The 17,553-nt window shown below is 43.7% G+C and overlaps 1 long non-coding RNA gene across 1 annotated transcript in view; it reads right to left on the bottom strand.

The window, feature by feature from the left end:
- LOC102447874 (uncharacterized) overlaps window positions 1-17,266 on the bottom strand; it is a 193,673-nt gene extending 176,407 nt beyond the window's left edge. Inside the window, exon 1 of the long non-coding RNA XR_012900988.2 lies at window positions 16,911-17,266. This is a non-coding gene — a long non-coding RNA (uncharacterized LOC102447874). The remainder of the gene's footprint in view (window positions 1-16,910) is intronic.
- Window positions 17,267-17,553: the final 287 nt, after the last annotated feature.

Genomic DNA, 17,553 nt, shown 5'->3' with positions numbered 1-17,553 from the left:
AGCTCCAGGGGGTGGGTGGAAGGACATTTTTGGAGGGCTCTTTTCCTTTCCTTGCAGCCAGAGAGAGAACTGACTCCATCAGTAATAAGCCATTAATTTGACGCAAGCTAAACTGCACATCGATTGGAGTGAAAGACCTGTTAAAACTAGGTAAGTGTCTTGACATGCAGCCCTTACTCATGTGAGCAGTCCCAGTGAATCTGAACTGTTCACATGAGTCAGAGCTAATCTAAATGCCAAGCTATTCTGGAATAGCTATTCCTGATTAATTCCATGTAAGGGCACAGTGGTATATTCAGAAGGGTGTTGGGAATTGCAAGCTTTCATTTGAAGAGAGGTGAAGAAGGGTTCTGGTCCTGCTTGCTGGCTAGGAGGACTGTAGGAAAGCCTGGAATGAGCCAGCATAGAGCAAGATGTAGTAAGTTGTGCCTCACTATCTTACAGGCTGGCTTTTGTTGTCTGCCTCTGGGTTTTGACACTGGGAGTTATTTTTCTGGCTTCTAAGAATAAAAGTAGTGTTACATTGCAGCCTTCCAGCAAGGGTACCATAAGTTTTCATGTAACTTCTCTCTTGGTATGTTGTGAACATAACACATGTTCTTATTGCAGAATATGACTCAGAATAGGCACAGAAACTAGGGATGCAGGCTCCTAGGGATTCCTGTTGCTGCCCTGAGTGACAGGGCTCAGCTGCCGGCCCCATGTGCCAAGGGGCAGCAGAACTTCCAATGAGCAGAGTAGCAGTCAAGAACCCAGTGCCTGGAGTCCTAGCTGCTGTCCCCGCATACTGGGGCTGAGCTCTTGGCCTCAGCTGGAGGTAAGGGTGGACGGGGTAAGGGGATTCAGAACCGCCACTTTTAAAAATGTACCTGCGCTACTGCCCTTGTCTTCACAAACCCTTCGTTTTCAGTAGATTGAGTTGTGTACCTTCCCTGCATTAGCCTGCTGCAGCTCAAATTGTCTGTGCATATCCTGCTGAGCCACATTGATCTAGTCCTCTTTGAAACAGGTTTAGATCAAAATACATTAGCAAAATGTGAATGTACTTCAGCACAGTCCACGCAAACATTTAAACCACCGGAGATTAGTACCAAGCTTGCCCCAGACTAAATGTTCATGTAAACAAGCCCCAAATTAACTTAAACCAGTTTGGAAGTGGACTCAAACTAGTAAATAGTTAATCCACTTTAAATTCATACCCTACTTACTTAGGTTGCGTCTACACAGCACAGTTATTTCGAAATAACTGATGTTATTTCAAAATAATGCAAGCATCTACATAGCAATTCCATTATTTCGAAAGAAATTCAAAATAACAGATGGCTTATTCCAACTTCTGTAAACCTGATTCCACAAGGAATAACACTTATTCTGAAGTAGCTGTACTGTGCTGCTATTTTGAAATAGCTCCTCCCCAGAGCCATTCAAACTAATTACTCCCCAGGCTCTAAATCAAGGTAGCATGTCCACATTAAAGGAGCCTGCCTCAAACTAACTTTGAGGCTTCCCTATAGTGTAGACATGCTATTTCAGAGTATTTCTTCCAAAATAACTTATTTCAAAATAAGTTTGCAGTGTAGAAGTACCCTTAGGGATTATCTTTCATGTGTAGACAAACCCAAAAATGCAAGGCCACCAGGCCCATAAAGTAGCCAGTTCAGCCTGGTGAGAATATGCAGCTGGATGCCAATATAGTTTTGTGAAACATTCTGAACAATTCCTCTGTGGCAAAAATGAAAGCTTTTACAAACACTAGCTTTGATTACAAGATTAGTGAAAAAAATCCATCTTCCTCCACTGGGATTGCCCTAATACTTTTCTTCCTCTGGCCCGAGGCCCAATTCATGAGAAACTTACAGTTCAGTGCCTGGTCCTCAAGTCCTTACTATGCAAGCTGCATTCCAGGAACAGTGTGCCAGCTCCTGAAGAGCTCAGATGTGCAAAGCTAGAAAATGATTGACAAGCAAAGTGAGGCCAAGTACAGTAAGATCTTGTCCACTCCAGGCTTTGACCCGCTGCAACAGTGAGAGCAGTGACAGCAGGCATAAGGACAGACCAGGAGTGGGCATACTTTCTGGAGAACTGCTCTGGAAAGGTTTAGATAAAACAGTGGCTAACATGCTTGCAGCTGCCTCCAACCCTGCCTAGGTTGTATTCCCACAGTTCGTTCCACCTATGCAGCTCCACTAGTGTTGGCCAGACCAGGGAGTGGTTGAGAGAAAAGGCTGAAGTAAATACTGCCTTAAAGAAAAGACAGGCTAAGAAAGGTTCCAAAACTAGTCTTCTTAAAGGAACCACACAAAACAAGGGACAACTATGTGCCTGAATGTCAGCTGCCTAAGGAAGGTGGAGGAAAACTAAAAGAAATCATGTCCCTGCAATAGCCAGGGAAGGAACATTAAGGAGATGGCTGCTAGAGACTGAGTTTTGGGAGGAGAAGGAGTTTTGGAAGGGACACAGGGAGCACTTTTGGAAATTGAGGATCTAAGACTCAGACAGAGCCTCTTGGATAGTGAAGAGGGAAACATGGCAAAAGCCACTGAGCTTCAAATGCAGCCACTAAACCCCTGTTAAAAAAAAACCATTAGAACATCCCTGTACTACAAGACACAGGACCAAGATTTGTCTGAAGTTGTATAATGCACAACATGGGGGTTGAGCTGAAATGGAATAGTGTACAAGAAGTGATATCTGACATGAGTCCACCTGAAATGTTCATTTTATATATCACCACACACATATACACATAGAAATTGGTGAAGAACCAACCCAAGCCAACCCCATAAAATATGTTGCTGTTCTAGAGGTCATGGAATCTCTCAGGCAGAGAAGGCCTCATACATATAAAGAGTCTGCTTCTCATGTGTTGCTATGCCATATACTGAATATGGATCTGTTACAGACACTCTTCTCCCCCACCCATCATGGGTGATGCACACAAGTCTAGATAGTTTAATACAGAAAAAAGAACACTTTAATCTGATGCTACAGTCAGATTAATAGGCTTATGCTAGTAGCAAGCAGCCCTGTAATTCGAGGGTGCACTTTTGAAGGACATCTGCCAGTCTTCAACAAAACAATCTACTATAAAAACAACAAAAGTCCTAGTACAGGAAAAAAACAGCAAGCAAATGGTCTGGTAGCACTTTAGAGACTAACAAAACATGGAGGTGGGATCATGAGCTTTCGTGGGCACAGCCCACTGAAGAAGTGGGCTGTGCCCACGAAAGCTCATGATCCCACCTCCATGTTTTGTTAGTCTCTAAAGTGCTACCAGACCATTTGCTTGCTGTTTTTTTCTGCGACAGACTAACTCAGCTATTCCCTGAAGCTCTAGTACAGCAAGCATGTTTGCAGATCAGGAGAAATAGCAATGCAGCTGAGGAGAAATAGCAATGCAGCTGTTGGCTTTGCAAAAAATACAGATCTCTCTCAATGAAAACAGTGATGAATGCTTGTAACTTCAAGTTATCTTTTTTCTCCTGCCATATTTGTCCTTATTAGAAACTATGACTAATACTGTCTCATTAAGTACAAAAACAGAATGCATTATCTGAATATAGGCTAGTAACGAAAGACAAATCTCATGATCCTTAAAGAAAATTCAGACAATAGTGTAGGATGGCCCTTATTACTTAACAGTAGTAGAATACTGGGAAAGGTATCAGTCAAGTGCTTTGCAAAGATTGGCTACCAGCTCTTCTTCTCTGTTATCCCATGGGAGGAGGTGTGTCTAGCAGTTAGAGTAGCAATCTAGGATTCGGAGTTCCCAAGTCCCAAGGCCCTGATACAAAATCACCATGGGATACTGGACAGGGTCTCTTAACTTCTTTGTGCCTCACCTTTCTTATTATGCCCATTTCATAGATCAAAAGTTTCAAAGTTATTGTGAAAGCTAATTAATTAACATTTAATACGGTGCTTCTAAATTTGGCTCAGAGATGCTGTTTCAGTATAGGCATGACAACCCTGGTTACTTACAACAGCCAATCCGCTGTCAGAAGGGTAAAAAAATAGTGAATTACACTCAATTTCAAACAGTATATTTAATTAATAAAAATTATTTTTAAAAAAGAGATTAGAAACAGCAAGTGAGTATACCAGTACTATGCAACTAATAGAAAAACAAATTAAAATAATGTATTGCTTAAAATTGGAAAATAAAATAGGTTCAAATAAAAGGAAGGAATTAAAACAACTGAGTAAAACAATAAGACAGGGAATTGTGCAAACCTGCCATTATGAAACAGGATTGGAACCTTTTCACTGAGTAGATAACAAGGTAGGCAGATTAGAGGGTTCAAAGCAACAGTGCCATGGCCTGAAGCCACTGGTTCCATGAGCAGGCTGTTAATCAGGTGTTTGTTCCTTAGAGTATGTCTACACAGTAGGGCTAAAGTTGAATTAAGCTATGCAACTTCAGCTACGTCGATTGTGTAGCTGAAGTCAAAATAGTTTATTTTGGTTTTTTGGTGCTGTCTACATAGCAGGAAGTCGACGGAAGCCCACTCTTTCTTCAGTTTCCCTTATTCTTTGTGAAATGAGGGTTACAGGAGTTGGAGTACGAAGTCCTCCGCTCAACATTATTTCAAAATAAAGTCTTGCTGTGCAGACATGCACTATGTTATTTAGAAATAACGGCAGTTATTCCAAAATAATGCTGCTGTGTAGACATACCTTTAGTGAATTAGTGTCAAATGGAAGCACAGGGAGGTTTTGATGAATGGAACAACAGAAATACAGAATTGAAGGTATGTCTGCACTATCAAGAGATTGGTGCTGCAGTGATCTATCCATAGGGGTAGATTTAGCAGGTCTAACAAAGACATGCTAAATAATCTACTACTGATTGCTCTCCCGTCAACTCTTGTACTCCCCTGGAATGAAAAGTCTATGGTAAGTCAGAAGGAGAGTTTATCTCTTCGACTCAGCACAGTGTAGACACCACAGGTAATTAACCTAAACTACACTGATTCCAGGTGCATAATTCTTGTAGCTGGAGTTGCATAATTTAGGTCAACTTAACCCCGTAGTGTAAACCTACTCTCAGACTAACCACCTATCTGTAATAAAATGGCAGTGGTTCACCAGAGTTAGCTCCAGGCAGGCCACCACTATATTTACCTGTATCCCTGCAGATACAGATGATTGTAGCTCCTATTGGCCATTGCTCACCCTTGACCAGTAGAAGCTGTGGGAAGCAGCGCAGACCGGGACACCACCTCCCACAGCTCCCATTGGCCAGGAACAGTGATCCACAGCCAATAGGATCTGCAATCATCCAGGAGATGCAGGTAAATATAGCAGCAGCGGACAACCAGGGGCACACCTGGGGAACCCGATCTGGCCCATGGGCTGGTATTTGCCCACTCCTGCCTAATACAGTGTTTCTCATGCTTGGATCTCAATCTGCTTTACAAATGAGGTAAGTATCCTCTCTGTGTCACAAACAGGAAAATTGGGATACAGAAGTGAAATTATTTTTGTCAAAAATTACACAATTACTCAGTGGCAGTGTTGACTGGTTTGCTTGTCTGAAAGAGAATCAGTCTAGAGATTCATGTCCCCAAGGCACATCTATCCTCAGGCTTCATCATCCCCAAGACAAAACTAGCAAAGGTGTATGGGTGCAAACAAATGAGTGTATTTATTTAACCAAACAACAGTTACTTAAGGTAGGACAAACGTGAACAGGTAACACTATAAGGACTCCCAGCTTAGATGGAACAAAGGTAAATAAGGGCTATACCCAATGGTATGCTGACTGTGACCGAGGGTATGATCCTCTCTCAGGACAGAACCCCAGTGAAGGAAGTGGATGATCAAAGGATCTCTACCATATCATGCCACTCTAGGAGGACCCTGTGACCAGGACTGGCTCTGGACTTCAGGTAGGTTTTGACTCTACTGCAGCAATGACTCTCCCATTCTTCCTTCCTGTGTCATCATGGGTGCAAGTAATTCCTCAAAGGATGGCAGTTGGCAGCTCACCCTCATGTGCAAGTAAGATACCTTCCCTCAAGCAGTAGGTGCGGTGATGTTTTGTCATGCACACCTGAGGCAATCTGGAGACCTCTGGCAGCTACAGTGCTCTTCCCCATAGTAGGCAGCACCACCAGGATTCTGTCACTCTGATGGGCAGCTCTGCCACACTTAATATACCCAAGGGTTACGTCTAGATTGCACCCCTTTTTCATAAGAGGGATAAGGGATCTTTCGAAAAAGGCATTATTTTCCGAAAGATCCGTCTCTAGACTGGCGCTTTTTTCCTGGCAAAGCTCCGTGCTGGAAAAAAGCGGCAGCCATTTTTATGCTAATGAAGCGGGGAAGATTTAAATCCCCGCTTCATTAGCAATTGCGATATGTCTAATTTGCATTCCTTTTACAAAAAAAGGGATGCAATCTAGATGTAGCCAAGTAGTTGCTGGATAGAATTGGCTCTGGTGGCCAGTCTACTTTCCCACCATAGAGGAAAAGGATGCCAACATGTACGCAGTGGGGGAACAGAAGGACAACCAAAATTAAGGCCAGGTTGTTGTTTGCTAGATTCCAAGATGGCGCATGTATAATATTATATGCAAAAGTTTTCCCCCATACAGCATAACTCAGAATAAAACTCAGGTCCCCCCTGACAAAAGGTTTAGTTTGCTGCCTTATCTGCAGGACCTTTGGAATTGGAAAAGGTTCAGAAAAGGGCAACAAAATTTATTAAGCATATAGAACAGCTGCCATATGAGGAGAGATTAATAAGACTAGATTTTTTTCAGTTTGGAAAAAGATTCCTACGGGGGGAGGATATGATAGAGGTCTATAAAATCATGACTGGTATGGACAAAATGAATAAAGAAGAGTTATTTTCTCCTTCCCATAACACAGCAACTAGGGGTCACCAAATGAAATGAATGGGTAGCAGGTTTAAAACAAACAAAAGGAAGATTTTCCTCACACACTGCACAGTGAACCTGTGGAACTCCTTGCCAGAGGATGTTGTGAAGACCAAGACTTTAACAGAGTTCAAAAAAGAACTAAATAGATTCATGGAAGATAGGTCCACCAATGGCTATTAGTGTCCCCAGCCTGTGTTTGTCAGAAGCTAAGAATGGACAATGGAGAATGGATCACTTGATCAATAGTAATCACCCGTTCTGTTCACGCCTTCTAGGGCACCTAGCATTGACTACAGTCAGAAGACAGAGAACCAGGCTAGATGGACCTTTGGTCTGACCCAATATGGCCATTCTTTTGTTCAGGCACAAAATAAAACACGCAACCTTTGTGAAATAGTAGAAGGTAGTTCAAAGTAATTTAACATATTACAGACGGAGAAGGCAGTTTCCAGTGCTATGAGTGTTATAGGGACTGTTCAGTGGTCTAAGATTAAGAACCGTGACGGAGAAGTTTCCTTACATAAGGGGTTTGAAGTTATTAAGGAGGCTCATAGTAATGAAGTAAGCCTGTCTGTCCCTCAAACCTTGAGTATCTGAACTGCAATCCCTTCAAACAGGCAGATATAGCTTCATACATGCCCAAGTCTACAGTTAAGTGACACCCTCATCTTGACCACACTCCCTTTCTCCCTCAGCTGCACACTACTGAATGTGCAAGAGGTTATATTAAACCACAGGCAGAGGGACTATCGTGCATAAAAGGGTGAGTTATTAGGGAGAAAGGCATACGGTTTTGGTTACTATTTTGACACAAGCTTCCTCCCTCAGTAGCAATCCCATTTGTGAGGCCGGGACATATCTTTGCTGCAGCAAATTAGCACTGCTCGCTATGGCCCCAATTCAGGAAAGCATTTACCCGTGTGATTAAATACATCCCTGTTCAGCAAAACCCTCAAGCACCTGCTAAGCCTCATTGACTTCCACAAGGCTTACATTGTTTGCCCTATTGGCCTCTTTCTCAATGCAAAGAATTATGTAGTCACCACAGAAAGCAATCAAGTGACAAAAGATACGCTCTTCAGCAAGATGGTGCTGAGTTTTGAAAGCCTCCATTGTTCAGAGTGGCTTATTGGCCATACTGTGTAATCGTTGCTATTAATTCAGTTTCTTCTATCAATAATGCTGCTGCAGCTGCTTTTCTCACTGTACAGAAAACTGCAGAGCAATAAGATCCCTTCCACAGCTGAACCAAAATGAGAGTGTCTGCCTCATTAACTGGGAAACAATATTACGCTCTAATTGGTTCAGAAGAGGAGGCAAAAATAGACGACAAATGTGTTCACTTTTACAAAATCATTCAGTTAAAAAAAAAACATATTTGCTTATGTTGCCACTACTTTCTAACAAACAAAGCCTGTAAGCATTAGTTATCTCTTTCTGCAGCCATAGCTCACAGAGACAGTTCACTCTCTGAAAAGATGTTAGAAGTGACAAAGCCTCTCAGACATATGGCATAGGTGTCTGCAGATGCCAGGAAAAGCTAGAGGAGCTCTTGTTAGCTATCTGGAAGCAGTGGTAGCCACAAATTTCTGTGTCCTTTAACAAGAAACCCGCTTAATGGGTATAAAAGAGAAGAGCGCACACACAACATATTTTTTGGCATACTGTATTAAGAACATCAGAATGGCCATAGTGAACCCTCTGTTGCCAGAGGCATGTAAATTAGACATACCGACATAGTCAATGAAGCCGGGATTTAAATATCCCGGGCTTCATTAAAATAAAAATGGCCACCACGCTGTGCTGGCTCAGCTGATCATCGGCACAGTGCGGCAGTCAAGATGCAGATCAGTCGACAGGGAATGCCTCCGCTCCCTTATGCCTCGTGAAACAAGGTTTACAGAAGCAGTCAACAAAGGCGTTCCCTGTTGACCGACCCACATCTTGACTGCCGCACTGTGCTGACAATCAGCTGAGCCAGCACAGCGCGGCAACCATTTTTATTTTAATGAAGCCAGGGATATTTAAATCCCGACTTCATTGACTATGTCGGGTAGTCTAATTTACATGCCTCAGGCGAAAGAGGCATGTAGTCTAGACATACCCCAATAGTCTGCTGTTACCAGCACTCCTCACCAGATACTTCACAAGATAGACAATTATGGAAAAAATCTGTCCAGAGAGGAGGTTTCTTCCTAGCTTTGGGCAGTTATTTGATTCCCCCCTTGAAGCATGGCGGTTACATATTTTAGTGCTGTGTACAGTAACTGTGTTGGTTGTTTCTCTGACAGGAGGAAAAGACAACATGCAAAACCCTGTTTTTAATCAGTGCAGTGATTCTAATTTGAGCCTTTTCCACCACACCACCCCACCCCCACTTAGTAAGTACAATGTAAGTACTAAATGGTGTTAATGGTGAAAGTTTTAGATTGCTGTAAAATTATACTCTATTAGCCAGTAACCATATCAGAACATCCTTTGTTCTGGATTTAAAACTAGAAAGTGTAGTTTTTAAGGCTCTACCTATTATGTACAAGGTCCTTACAATGCCCAGTTTTGCACTTCACATCAATAAGGATTGTAGGATCAGACACACAAGGCCGTGTTTTGATTTCACATCACTGTAAAATAGCAATAACTTCACTTAATGGATTTACATCACCTTAAAACCTATGGCTATGTTTACACTACAAATTACTTCAGCATAATTTGCACCATTTGGGCTGTGAACAATCCACACCCCTGAGCAACATAAGTTACATTGACCTAAGTACCTGTGTGGAGAGCGCAATGCCAGCTGGAGAGCTTCTTCCACTGATGTAGCTACTGCCTCTCTCACAGAAGTGAAGCCTTTAGCCAAGGGGAGAGTTCTCTCCCATCAGTTTAGAGCATCTTCATCAGAAGTGCTACAGCTGCTGTAGTCAAAGCCTATGTAGTTAACAGAAGTTGCAACTTTAGATTTTGCGCACACAAAAACCAAAAAAATTAAATCTTCAGGCCAATAGAAATATTTCCATGGTGAGTGTGGGAGAAACCTAATGGAAACATTTTAAAATTAACAAAGACTTTCACTGGTCTGAAATCCAAGCATTCTGATGATTCATGAGACCCACAAAGCAAACTGGCTGAAGATTACTGACTACCTGTGTCCCTAGACATGAAAATTACTAACTCACTTCCTTTGTCCAGGATGAACTGCAAAAAGTAAAACAGAATGAATAGCAAGCTGGTAAAGTAAGCTGGTAAAATAATTGGTAAAATTCTGTTTTAAAGCACTGTAGCACAGAGGACTTTAAAAAGTAATCCCATGCATAACCTATCCTTTTAATACAGTTACTATGTGGGAAAATACATCTTTTCCAGTAAAAGTGGCATTGATATCAGAAAAGCAGCTACTGTTCATTTCTCCATAATAGTTTATGCCCTGATCCTGTAACAAGTACCATGCAGACAAATTCCTGAGCCTATCTGGAGCTCTTTGGAAGATCAAGCTGTCATTGCTGAACTTGCATTGAAATAAAGGGACTTGCATCAATAATAAAATGAAAGGAATTCAATCAGTCACTCTCATGGAACTTAATACAGGGTTATTAGCTACTGTATTCCTTTCAACATGATTGTGATAACCACAAAATCCTCTAGGAATCACTTACCCACCTCTTCTTGTGCTGCTTTCTACCCCCTACTTCTCTTCAGTGTGCTGCCTAACACCTTTGTTTTGTTTAAGTACCATGCACATGACTCCCATTTGAAATATAAGTATTGGACAAATCTTTTCATGTGCAGGTTTGATTAGAATCATCCAGAACTACAGCAGACGGGCAATATATTGTGAATTAGAGATTTTATGTGTGTAGGTACATGAATTATCATGTGATATGTTAATTTTTGAGCACCTAAAAATATAATTATCTGGGGCACATCGCTGATGTAAATCTAAAAATTATCAGGAGAGAGGAATAACATTACCACTCTGCAAACACTGCAGGGTTTTTTTCCTCTAATCTTATTATACTTGCACTTTAATGAACAGCATTTTAGAAACTAGTCTATCAGCACTGAAATAAGGAGGATTCAATTACTAATACAGTTTGATCAAATAAACCTAATAGAGGAAACTCCCATCATACCTCCAGCAACATAGAAAATATAATCCAACCAATAAGCTCAAGGTCAAAAAGAAATGACAAGGTACTGACCCTTCCCTGAAACATGTCAATGTAAGGATTTAAAAACTAGAGCTCTGACTTCCATTTATACAAAGGTGCTTTTAATACTGCTGTGGCACACTTTATGGCCCCTTTACACTGAATCAGAGGGTTGTCAATTGTTCAGCATTGTATTGCAAATCAAATGCATGGGTTGTTGGTGTAGCTGGACTGGAGGAGGCAGGCCTCTAGATCCACCTACAGATCCACCCCCTCTGCAGAGACCCTACCCCCCACAAGGAGGAGAGGAGGCAGAGCAGTGCGCCGAGCACCCCCTCACACACACACACACACACACACACACACACAGGGAGGGTGAATAGATGGGAGAAGGCACATGTACGCACCCAAGCCTCCCCAGCCCTTGGAGCACTGGGGAGGAAAAAGGCCATGTGGTTCCAGCCAATAGCACAGGGAGGGCAGGCACTGGAGGCAGGAACACTCCATTCCCAGATTGTCTACAGCAGGCGTTCTGGGGGCGGAGTGTGGACAGGGCTGTGCCTGGCTGTTTGGGAAGGCCAAGCCATATTCACATGGTCTTTGGTGGTTTTCTTAAAAGGGCTAGCTCTTGGAGGCATGTTGTTACCTACCAGCTCTGTGTTCTTGGAGAACGAGGGCACGGTACTCATGAAAGACAGAGGAGGACACACCTAAACCCCTCTGGACAAGGATGATAGGATTAAGGGAACGCCCTCTATCCTCATCTGCATCGAAGATGGGACAGACATCTCCACTGAAGGAACACCAGCCATAGCCAGGAATGATCCGTTTTTATTGTCTAGCAAACAACTTTAGCGTATTCCCTTGAATCATCTGTTTTTATAATTGGCTTGTAATGTTTCCTCACAGCCATTTTCACATCTCTTCCCTTTTATAAATTACAAGCAACAAAGCCACAAGGAGCAGACCTGACTTTGTGTTCAGAAAAGCTGCCACTTTTTATTGCATCGCAGAAGCTATGGGTAGAATTTTCAATGCACTCCTCCACATGGAGATAATTCGGCTGCCATTGAAGTCAATTGTAAAAGTCTAATTCAGCTACTGACTTCAGTGTACAATGACATCAACATTCTCTCTTTTCCTTGCCTAGCATTGATGGGAACAAAGGACCCTCAATTTTGAAAAGTGTCTACCTCAACTGCATGGAGAGTAGGGGTGTGAGGTAGTAGCATCCCCCTACGTACACACACACATACACTGCTGTGTCACCAATAAACCCTCCATGCTCACTTCCACCAATGGTCATATCTTAGCAAAGAGAGTCTGCAAAGGAATTCAGTGAGAGAAAGAGAGCAGACAGAACTGCCACCCTGCACAGCATGTTTCCCTTCCACACAGATGGAAGATTTTATTGTGAAGTGCATTTACATGTACTACTATTCTGAGGAGCTACAAATCCACTATGGTGTGAGCTTCCTTTGATGGATGAAGGGGAAGAAGAGAGGCCAGCAGCACAGAATTGCTAGATCACTAAATATGTGCCAAGAAAACCCAAAGTATTTGACCATTGTTTCCATACACCAAAGATCTACTAATAACTGTCCTAGTTATGCCCTTCAGTGGCAAGCATCCCATACACCAGCACCTCAGCTGGCTTAGACATTCTTTTTCCCCTTTTAGGATTATTAGTGGCTCATTCCTTTCTTTTTCTCCTTCCTTTTCTCCCCCATCTTCATTTACACATCAGCTCCTATTTTCTAAGCTCCACACTGAGTTGGGTGGGTACAGCAAGAGAGACTCTCAATTCTGCCCAACCCTCATGTAAGAACTGAGAGGTAGTTAAGTGTGGGAGAGGAGGTTTGTATGTTTGTCTTCTCCCCCACACATTCCAGTGCCATTCCAGTTCTCATGCTAGCGCAGGGCTAGTTGGGATGGCCTCAAAATATTTAGAAAGGCAAGCAAGCTACATTGCCAAAGAAGGCATCAATCATGCTTGTTTCTCCACAGTCATTCCCACTGGTGCTGGACTGACACACATGTCTTTCCTCATTCCTTTTCCCCTCAACCTGGCAAACAAGTCAGGAGACATCAGTGGCCCCCTGACGACAAATGCCTTGCCTCTTTATGTCAGGGGTAGTTACTGCTTTAACTTCCCATTAGGGCTATGTCTACATTCGCAGCTTCTTGTGCGAGTAATATGCAAATGAGACTAAGCATGGCATATCGCCAAGCCTCATTTGCATACCTAATGAGCCACCATTTTTTTCAGATGAGGCTTTTGCACAAGGATTGTCTACACTGTCCCTTCTTATGCAAGAAAAACCCTCTTGCACAATGCTGTTCTTCCTGAAAAGTAAGACCCAAGTGAAGAGTCCTCCTCTCATTGAGCTATGCAAGAGCAGTGAAAGGAAAATATTTTGATATTTCCTGCAGCCCAGTCCAAAGTTAAAAAAGAAATGGAGGCTTATTCCAGTGACTTATCCTACAAGGAACAAAGTAAACCAGCCACTCCTAGTTCAACCACTTGCAAAGTCATACAGCTTGGTAGCATTAAACCCTGTCCTCCAGCACTTTCAGAAGGAGCTTTTATCTCAACCTCAGAGAATACTACGCTACATGCTTATTTTGAAATAATAGAGTGCGTGTCTACACAGCAAGCCCGTTATTTCAAAATCATTTCGAAATAACACTCTTCTTACTCCGACTCCTGAAACCCTCATTTCATGAGGAGTAAGGGAAGTTGAAGGAAGAGTGTTCATCCTTCAACTTCCTGCAGAGTGGACAGCACCAAAAGCCAAATTAAACTACTTTGACTTCAGCTACACAATTAACGTAGCTGAAGTTGCATATCTTAACTCAACTTTAGCCCACAGTGTAGATGTACCCTGAAAGCCCAGTGGATAGTATGTCACAACACAGGTGTTGCACTCTCTATTTCCTCAGGCCTGTATTAACCCCTTGGTTTCCTTTAGTGTGGGCTAAGCTGCTCTCCAGAAGCTTGTGTTTTGTTGATTTACACCTCCACACAGGTCTGCTGCACTCCACTCTGCCACAGCAAGAGGAAGTCACCAAAGACATCAGTGAGTGAGTGAGTGTGTGTATGGCAGTAATATGGAAGGACACCCCCAATATATTTGTCTCATTTCAGCTCTGAGCTTGAATGTCCTACCACTGGCTCCCAACATTGGCATGCACACGGGGTGTGCCGGGTGTGCCCAGGCACACCCTAACGTCTGGGGCCAGCCAGCAGCTCCTGGAGGAAGAGGGGGATTTGTGATGGAGTGCCACAGCCTCTCACTTTAAATTCCACACAGCCATCTACTGGGCACTGTAGGGCAAAGAAAGCACATATTCAGCATCCTGAAATGCTGCGCAACAGGCGAGAGGGGAAATGCCAGGAACTTTAAAACCCAACGGCCCAGCTCCAAAAGCAGCTGGGTCCCGACTGCAGACAGCGGCCCGAGCCATTTTTGCAGCCCGGGCTCCACCCTACAGCACCGCACGGAGCCCTGGGGGTGCCCCTGCCTGTCCCAGCAGCACCATGCGGCACCCTGGGGGCACCCCCATGCATGCTGGCAGCACCCGGTCCTGCAGCACCATGCATCCCCGCCCAGCTCTGCAGCTTGGGCTGGCTCTGACTCCAGCCCTGCAAGCTCTAAGGCAGAAGCTGAAAGTAAGGAAGGGGGTGGAAATAAGAGGAAGGGGTGGGAGAGGAAGGGGCTTTTGCGGTGGCGGAGGGTGGAGGAGGAAGAAAGGGGAAGAGGTGGAAGGGGCTTGTACGGAGGGAGAAGGTAGAGGAGAAAGAAAGGAGAAGGCACCAAAGGGACAAGGTAGAGGAGACACAAATGCTAGGGGGGGAAGTGGAGACAATGAGGAAAAGGGCAGGAGGGGAGGTGTCAGTAGGAGGGGGGACAGGGTAATGCTGGAAGAGGAGAAGGTAAGGGCATTGGGGATTGGAGGGGGAGGTGCTGGGAGAAGGCTTGACAGAAGGGGTGGGAATGAGGAATGTGGGGTTGGAGCAAATCATATGTGAGGGCACAGGGGCATGAGGGGAATGGGGGCAGAGAGTGGTGATGGGGTGGGCATCAGGGAAAAAGAGGGCAAAGGGGGCAGGGGCAGTGACGGAAGGGGGAGACACCAGGAGGGTGCAGGGGTAAGGGAAGGTGCAGGTGCCAGGGGATTCTAGGGGTGAAGCAGAAGGGCAGACACCTGCAGGGGAGGGACCAGCACCAGAGGAGAAAGGCAGGGCAGGTGTGTAGAGGGAGGTGTTAGAAGAGGGGTAGCTCACTTGATCAGAGTGGGGCTACTGGAGGAGTGGGCACAGGGAGGAGAGAAGGGCTGGTGGGGGGGCAGGTCTCAGGAAGGCTGAGGGCAGTGAGAAGGGCAGGAGTCAGGACAGCAGAGGCGGGTGAGGGGTTGGGGGGAAGCAGGCACCAGGGGAGTTGATGGAGCAAGGGGAGGAGATGGCAGCAGAGTGGAAAGGTAAATATTTATTAATAACTTGGGTGCCACAATGGCACATCCAAACAAGCCACATGAATTTAGTACTGGTGCACAACACAAAATTCATTCTGCTCTTAGAGGGAATGCTTCCCTGCCCCCCAGCCTCTCCACCCCCCGCATTAATGTCACACGCATTGAGTTAATGCAATTGCAGGATAGTTTCATGGGGGAGGGGTTGGTGGGGGCCAAACTAATCCCTACCAGTAGGAGGATGGTGGGAAAAGTCTTTGAGGGGTCACATAACACTTTTTACTTTTGGTCATGTGCCCATCTTGCCTGAGAGGGTTACCTCAAGAGGCGTGGCTAATAGGGGCCAGGGGCATAGTTAACAGGGGTCAGGGGTGTGGCTAATGGGGGGTCAAAGTACTTTTTTTTTTAAGTTCTTTGGATGCATACCCTAATGAAATGTACTGCACACGCCTATGGTTCCCAGCCTCAGAGGAAGAAAATACAGTTTACAAAGAACATATCCAAAGGCACAGGTACTTAAAATGAGTTAGTCTGAAAGGGACTATCAAAAAGGTCACTTTCTTATACCATACACCCTATTCAGAGCCAGAAGAGACCTCCCCCGCTTTATTTTCAACACATTTTTACATGACTAAGGGAAACTGCAATTTTATCTCAGAGATGATTTTTAATGTGATGGCCTGTGAGCGTATAACAAAGATTAAAGGAAAAACAGACACGAAAGGTAAATGAAAAGCTGGCAGTTAGAGCAAAGCTGTGTAAAGATACCAGTTTTCATGTGAGAATTCTGAAACTGTCATGAAACTATCACTGAACCATGCTACAGCAGCCAATACACCTTCTACTGCAGCTGCAACATTTACTTTTCACACCCCCAAGGGGAAAATTTGTGACTCTTCCCTTATTTGCCTCAGTATAGACTGTAACCAATTTCCTTTACTCCAGCCCCCAAGCTGGAGCTGCATTTTGTTTTAATTTCACAGAGGGAAAAGTCACAGAGAAACCATACAATACTTTGATTTTTAGGAAGGAAGTGCTAATTACAACCCAGTTAATCCACTTCTTTAGTCTAGTCTTGACCATCAGGAGGAGAAATCTCTCTGCTTCTGTTGACTTTCCTTGAAATAAATTATAGAATGAGTCATAGAAAGGAGAGAAAAGAAGTGAGACAATGTGATTGATTGCAGCAGAAAAGCAGTGTACCCGCTGGGACAGACTGGAAACTTAAATAAAAAAAGAGAGAGATGGGGTAAAAGGGACTAGCCAGTGGCATAAATATTCCTTGTCAGGTTTAAGAAGACAAAAATGAATAGATGTTGGACACTTGATGAAGAAGACACTTTAACACTTTCAATATAAAATAATATTCCTTAAAACAAAACAGTGTAATTGTTTAACTTACCTCTTTTGGAGTCATTGATACCAGTGCAAGGTGAGTGTGATGTTTTCTGCTCTTCTGAATGACAACATAAGGTTCAAGGTAGTGAAGAGTAAGGCCCACTCTATCTGGGCTACCAACAGAGATACCATAATCTGATCTGGAAAACCCTTAGCACAGGCTAAAGGAAGCTGTAAGGATGTTTTTAGGAGATTGGGGGAGGGGAAGTTGCGGGGGAGCTGACTTCTTTAAGTATAGGGATGATTGAAGCAATCTGACTTTTAAGAAGAGATTAAACTTTGTCCCAGATTTAAATCAAACTTTTTTTTGAGGTTCAGAAATATCTGCTTAGCTGCCTTGTAATTTTAAATGTGTGTATGCCTCAACACTTCCTTTTGTAGAGAAGCAGAAGTATTGATAACCTGTGAGACTAGTTTATTTTTAACAAACCCAGAGACGCTGAAAGAGCTGTGAATATCACAAGCATGTGTGATCTTGCAAGATTAGCAGCCTCAGGTAGTTCAGAAACACATGTTCCTTTTTTCCAGGGTGCTTAAACTAACCAGTCTCAGGTGTGTCCATTGTGATTCAGTGAAAACTCAAGGAGCACTCTGTCCCTGGACTTTACTATGGTTTGATAACATTGGGTTCTCTTCTGGGACAATCC

The sequence above is a fragment of the Pelodiscus sinensis genome, chromosome 2 (assembly GCF_052426305.1).
Source record: "Pelodiscus sinensis isolate ZL-2025 chromosome 2, ASM5242630v1, whole genome shotgun sequence".
Lineage (NCBI taxonomy): Eukaryota > Metazoa > Chordata > Testudines > Trionychidae > Pelodiscus > Pelodiscus sinensis.
Note: the sequence above shows the minus strand (reverse complement) of the source record. Positions and strands in the feature narration are given on the sequence as shown.